Raw genomic sequence first — 6,000 nt, forward strand, 5'->3', positions numbered from 1 at the left:
CTCACTGGAACATGGGCTCCTGATGTGAAATCAGCCAGGAAGCCCTGACAGGCTGCTCGCTCCCAAGCCGCCCCCTCCCCGCCCCCGCCGGTCCCCAAGCAGGCCCCTGCCAAGGCTCAGGGCCTGCTTCTGCTGTTGCAGGTCACAGGGAGGTGGTGGACAGATGACAGATGACCTCCCTCTGTGGTTCTGCAGAACGAACTGTAGGAGAACCAGGGCTGGACCTGGATGCTAAGGGTGAAGACGGTGAGGAGGAGACCGTGCAAGATCCTGGAACTTCACCTCAGGGCTCAGAGGCTGCCCTTCTGCCGGAGCCCAGTCTGAGCTGGTTTGAGTCTGGAAGTCTCAGGCTCAGCCTGACGAGGTGTAATGATTCACGTGGTAGCTGCTGCTCCACACATTCCAGCCACAACCCCCAGTGCTTAGCACGTGAGACGACTGGCCCGGAACCACACTTAGTGGCTGGGGCATGTTCCTAGGGCCCCCCCACCTCAGGGGCGACCTCTCCCCAGGTCTTCCAGCTCCTGGGGAGGAGGGTAGCACACTTTATAGTTTCTAAAGTAACTTTCTAGTTCACAGGCTGGAAAGAGGGGTGGGGAGCTTGTCAATACCTGGTCTCCAGGTAGGGAAAATGAAGCTCGGCGGGACTTCCTGGTGGTCCAGGGGGTAAGACTCTGCACTGCCACTGCAGGGGGCATGGGTTCAATCCCTGGTTGGAGAACTAAGATCCGGCATGCCAAAAAAAAGAAGAAAAAATGAAACTTAGAGAGTAGACTTGGACTGGCCAGGGGCACATAGCGAGACTATGACAGACAGGGTTCTTACGGGAACTTACAGGGCTCCTGCTCCTGGCCTGGGCAACTCCCAGTGTCTGACTCCAAGGAGTATCCCAGGGCAAGGAGTAAGGCCATTGGAGGGGCAGGGGGCCGACTTCAGCTTTACAGGTCAGCGGGCAGCTGTGTTCAAGGGGGAAGACCTCCTGTGCCCTCTGTCTCAAACTTCCCAGCGCCCTGAGCTTTCCCCCATGGAGTCTGTCCACCCTCTGAGCCCCCACACACCCCCTGCTCCCATCCTTCCTGGCCAGGGAAGCGAGAGGCTGGGGCTCAGTGCCTGTTCTGTTCTGACCTGTGGATCCTGTTCATGGCCTTGGTTTCTCAATGTGTCATTAGCAGATGGGCAGTTCAAGGCCGGAATGGGCCACATAAAGTGCCGAAGCCCTCGGGTCCTGGATACAGACCTGGGAATCTGAAAACCTGAGGTCCCTTCTCCCCATCAGCCTTGGGGGCTTGCCTGTGCAGGTCAGGCCGTATTCCTCCAGTGGGCCCCAGCCCAGGGTTCTGAGGGGCGAGTCTAGCTCTCAGCTCCGGGGACAGGAAGTCGTATTTTGGTCCCGGGTCCTGAGGAAGGAGGCAGGGGGAGAATGGCAGCTCAGACCCAGTCATGTTTACTCGGGCCCGGCCCCCTCTGAGCTCAACAGGCCCATTCATTGGGAGCCCCATAAACCCTTCGGGGCTCCCTGAGGTGCACAGCGCCTGGACGCCAGGCCTGGCTGCCGCCCCCAGACCTGCTGGAGGCTGTGGGCAGCAGGTGGGGCATGAGGGAGGCAAAGCCAGGGATGGCCATGGGGGACCCAGACATGCCTCGGCTGCCAGAGTTTTGCCTTGGGATAATGGTTTCTGCCCACGCGCACTGTGGAGCAGTTGCGGAAATCGGAGGGGTCTTCATGGCTGTGTCCCCTAGAACCAGGCTCCCAAGAGCATGTCCTCCAAGCATATCGCCTTCAAGGCAAGCCTGATGCTACGGTGGTCCAAACCAGAGCTGACTTCCTGGTGAGGACCCCACGCCTGTCCTTGGGTTGTCCACAAGCCACGCCCTGGCAAGGTGGGCATGGGTGTGCAGCCCTCCGGGGTGGAGAGAGGCCCTGGTCGTCTCCAGCGCTCTCTTCCTCATCTATTCAAAGGCAGATCTTCATGAGAAGTGGAAAAGTGGGGACTGGATGGGTCACTGAGCGATGAGGTCCTAAGGTCTGCTTACTCGCAGATCAGGAGGGGTGGTTCATATCAAGAGTCCCACCACGCGATCCTCCCACTCTGCTTAATCAGATGAGGTCAGATATTGTCCTGTGGTCCCTTGAGATGGAAGGGATGCAACAGCATTTAGTGAAAACAACTGTGGGTTGGGGGTCTGATCCAACCTGACTCATGTGTGACCTTGGAAAAATCTCTTCTTTGCTCTGGGCTTGTGCTGACCGGACTCAGAGGGGATGCAATGCAAAACTCCGCTCAGCCGCCGGGGTTCCATGCTGGCCAGGGAGGGTGAAGGTGGGAGCAAGACTTCCCACCACAGACTCCTTTCAGTAGCTCCCGCACATGCATGGGGGCATCCTGGCCATCCGCTCAGGGACCCTGGCTGGGGGCAAGAGCGGAGTCTCTTTTTCCTGACGCCTTCCAGGTGGAGTGTGACTTCCCGCTCCAGCGGTTGTAAAATCCCCTGAAGCCTGGTGGGTCCCTAGTGGTGGTGGGGGTGGGGGAAAGGAGGGGGAGGTGTAGGGGGACGGGGGTCTGTGCCTCGGAATACCCCCCTCCCAGGCGTGTTTGACACGTGTTTCCGCCTCTCCCGGCATGGGCTCCTGCTGCTGCTATTTATAACCTTTAAGAGCTCCTGCCGACTGCAAAGTTTTCTTAAACTCAAAATATCGCTGAGGTCCTGGGCACGCGTTCCAGAGGCCGGCTGAGCCCTGCGGTTTGAAGGGACGAGGGGGCCGGGGAGGAGGAGGGAGGAGTGGGAAAGGGGTTAGCTCAGACCCTGGGTCTCGCCTGGGGGCAGTAGTGGGGAGGCCTGGGGTGGGGGAACCCCTAGTTCTTGCAAGTGGGGGTTCTCCTTGGCCTGGAGGGACCCTCTATGTGGGTGGTCCTTGTTCAGACAGCGCCATTTGAGGACTGCTGGGCCATCTCTCTCTGGACCTCAGTTTCCCCTCATCCTGAAAGCCTCAGGGCCCGCTAGCTGGGCGAAGCGATGAACTGGCAGTGACACTGGGAACATCTCGGGCTGCGACCAGGGCTGTGTCTGCCTGGCTGTCCAACACCCGGCAGGCACAGAGCCTGGCCCAGAGGCGCCGTGGACGTTGGCTGAACTGGCCAGAAGGGGAAGTACTTTGGGGAAGTTTATAAAACTGTGTGGGAGAGCGATGTTCAGAGAGGGACAATGGCAGGCCAGAGGTCACCCAGACCAGGTCCCCAAGCCTTCCCAGTACCCAGGGCCCTCTCGGGCTGTGGAAGAGGCTGAAGGGTCCCAGCTGGGGACAGGTAAGTCACCACCTTGGAGGAGAATCCAGGGGTGACCGAAGAACAGCTATGCGTGGCTCAGCGACCTCCCTGGAGCCTGGAGGGGGCACTGCTCACCAGCTGGATCCAGGGAGAACTGGATGCAGTTCAGAGCCACACACCCAGCTCCTCCTGTCCTGGGCCACTGTTCCATCTCTGGGGCCCCTCTGCCTCCTCAGGAGTGAATGAAAAGCTCAAGCCCTGTTTCCCAGGGGGAAAGCAGAGGCCCCGGGGACCATGGGCTCAGTCATGCTCTCCACCGGGAGGCTGGTAGTTAAGCTTCATCTGCCTCTGCGGGACCCCTTTCCTTTCCTACCTTCCTGAGCTGCTGTTGAGGGTGCAGAGGCAGGGAACAGGAGCACTGACCTCTGGGCCACCTAACATATCCCACCCCCCCTGCAATGCCCTTTGCCCCACAGCCGGCTCCAGAAGCCATTCCTGGCCCAGGGAGCAGAGCTGGGTCCCAGATGGAAGGGTGGCCACCCCCGCCCCTCCCACTGGGAGCTCCACATACATTTTCCAATTTAAGCATGACCACAGAGGGCTATTTGGGGATGGACAGGGGCAAAGAAGTGATGACCTAGCAGAGAGAGGAGCGGGATGGGAGAGAAAGGAAAGTATTTTTGAGGGTCAGGCCTCATGGAGCCTCTCCTTTGATCAGATGCCTTTCTGTGGCCCTCCTGAATCAGATCACTTACTCCTCAAACGCTTGAGTCCTTATTGTGTGTTGGGCTGGCTTCAGAGGCTTGGAGGCCCTGCCTTTGGGAGCCATTTCCCTACAGGCCTCACTGCCCCGGGGTTCCCATTGACTGAACCCTGAGGAGTCTCTGCCCCTTACTGCAGGACTTGCCCTCCTCTTCATTGCTTGGTGGTGGGGTTCATATGCTCTTCAATGTCCCCTTTTCTTCTAGGTCTTCCTGCATCTGCTTCTGTGAGACCTCAGGTTCTTGATTTTTGCCCCTCTCTTGAGAGACTGCAAGCCCTGAGAGCAGGGACTGGGTCATCTCTGTGGGTCATCTCTAAGCCCTGTCTCATCCTGTATCTCTGGGGGAGAGGAGAATTACTTGCTGGAGCTTTGGACTGCCCCTTGCCCCTCTTATCTCTCAGTTGCTATGCAGACGGCCTTCCTCTTCTGAGCCTCAGTTTCCCCACGAGGAGGAGGGAATCCCAGGATCTCAGAAGGAGCCTCCTCCAGCCTTTGGACACATCTCTTGTCCTGCGGTGTTAGAAAGTTCTTCTCCATGGAGTCTTATGAGATTAAACCTGATGGATTGGGGGGAATAAAGTGTTAGTTGCTTAGTCATGTCCGAGTCTTTGTGACCCCGTGGACTGTAGCCTGCCAGGATCCTCTGTCCATGGAGTTCTTCAGACAAGAATATTGGAGTGGGCTGCCATTCCTTTCTCCAGGGGATCTTCCCAACCCAGGGATCAAACCCGGATCTCGGCATTGCAGGCAGCTTCTTTACAATCTGAGCCATCAGGGAAGCTAGGGGACAGCCAGAGGGGCTGGAGTCCAACACCTCGATAGGAGACTGAAGCTTGGGCGGCCTGGGTCTGCAGGGAGTGTCCACTCCAGTGCTCCAGGCCAGACCAGCCCAGCTGAACCTGTGGCCTCTGTCCTCAGTACCTCAGTAGGAAGATGGGTCTGGGGAGACCCCAAGGCCAGCAGGGGGCTGTGGAAGGGGAGAGGGCTCCTGGCTGGAGCAATTGATGGTTCCTCTTGGTTCCTGACCCCAAACTGCATCTACATTGATTATGGGGATTTTGAGCACACTAGGTGGGAAGTGGGCTGAGGGAGGGGCCTGCTGCGCCTACCGGAGACCAAGACTTCAGAGGAGTGGGGCTTACAGGCAGGCAAAATCCCAAGGGGCACAGGAGCCCCCCAGACCCTTCTCTGTTATCTGCAGCCTTGGATGAGCCCTGTATTCATGCAGAATTCCAGCCGATTGTTCCCTTGTTGACTTGGTGCTAAGCTCTAAGCTCCCTCAAAGAAGCTCCAGCCTTCTCCGAGGCACTGTGATCTGGGCAAGGGGCAAAGGTTGGTGCGAGTGGGGGAAGGAAGAGACTCATGTCCAAAGATGCCCCAAACTGACTGCCAGAGGGGTTTGTGTGTCTGCTGAGCTGACCCAAGACCCCATTCCATTGTACAGGATGGGCAACACTGAGGTCTCCAGAGGGTAAGTGTCTCCAGTAGTCAGTGAGGGGCCAGGATCAGAACAGGGGTCCCTTGCTGGCTCTGATAACCAATCCCAGGACCAAAGCCTGGATCAGCTTTGGATGGGACATAATGCTTTGATGTTCCCAGCACTCCATCCATCACCCTCAAAACAGCTTCTCTAGCCAGCCAGGCTGCAGACTTCTCAGACAGTCTCTGACCATTAGCCCTGGCTCCAGAATATAAGAGGCTTCCTGGAGCCAAGGGTCTCAAATCTAGATTTTGCAGAGAGCTGGGGGCTGGGTATCCTCTCTCTGTCTCTGCTCCAGGCCCCCATGCTTGGAGGTCCCTGGGCTGGTTTGAGGGGGTCACTGCGCATTCCCGGGCATTTGTGAGTCTGAATCTGCCGTGGTCTCCCTGAAGCTCTGTAGCCCAGCGCAATGGCCCCTGCCTGTTCCCCGTCATCTCCTTCTCCCTCCCACTGCCTGCTCTGGGGTCCAACATCTGGGAAAGGAATGGGTC

Source organism: Bubalus bubalis, chromosome 21, assembly GCF_019923935.1.
Source record: "Bubalus bubalis isolate 160015118507 breed Murrah chromosome 21, NDDB_SH_1, whole genome shotgun sequence".
Taxonomy (NCBI): Eukaryota; Metazoa; Chordata; class Mammalia; order Artiodactyla; family Bovidae; genus Bubalus; species Bubalus bubalis.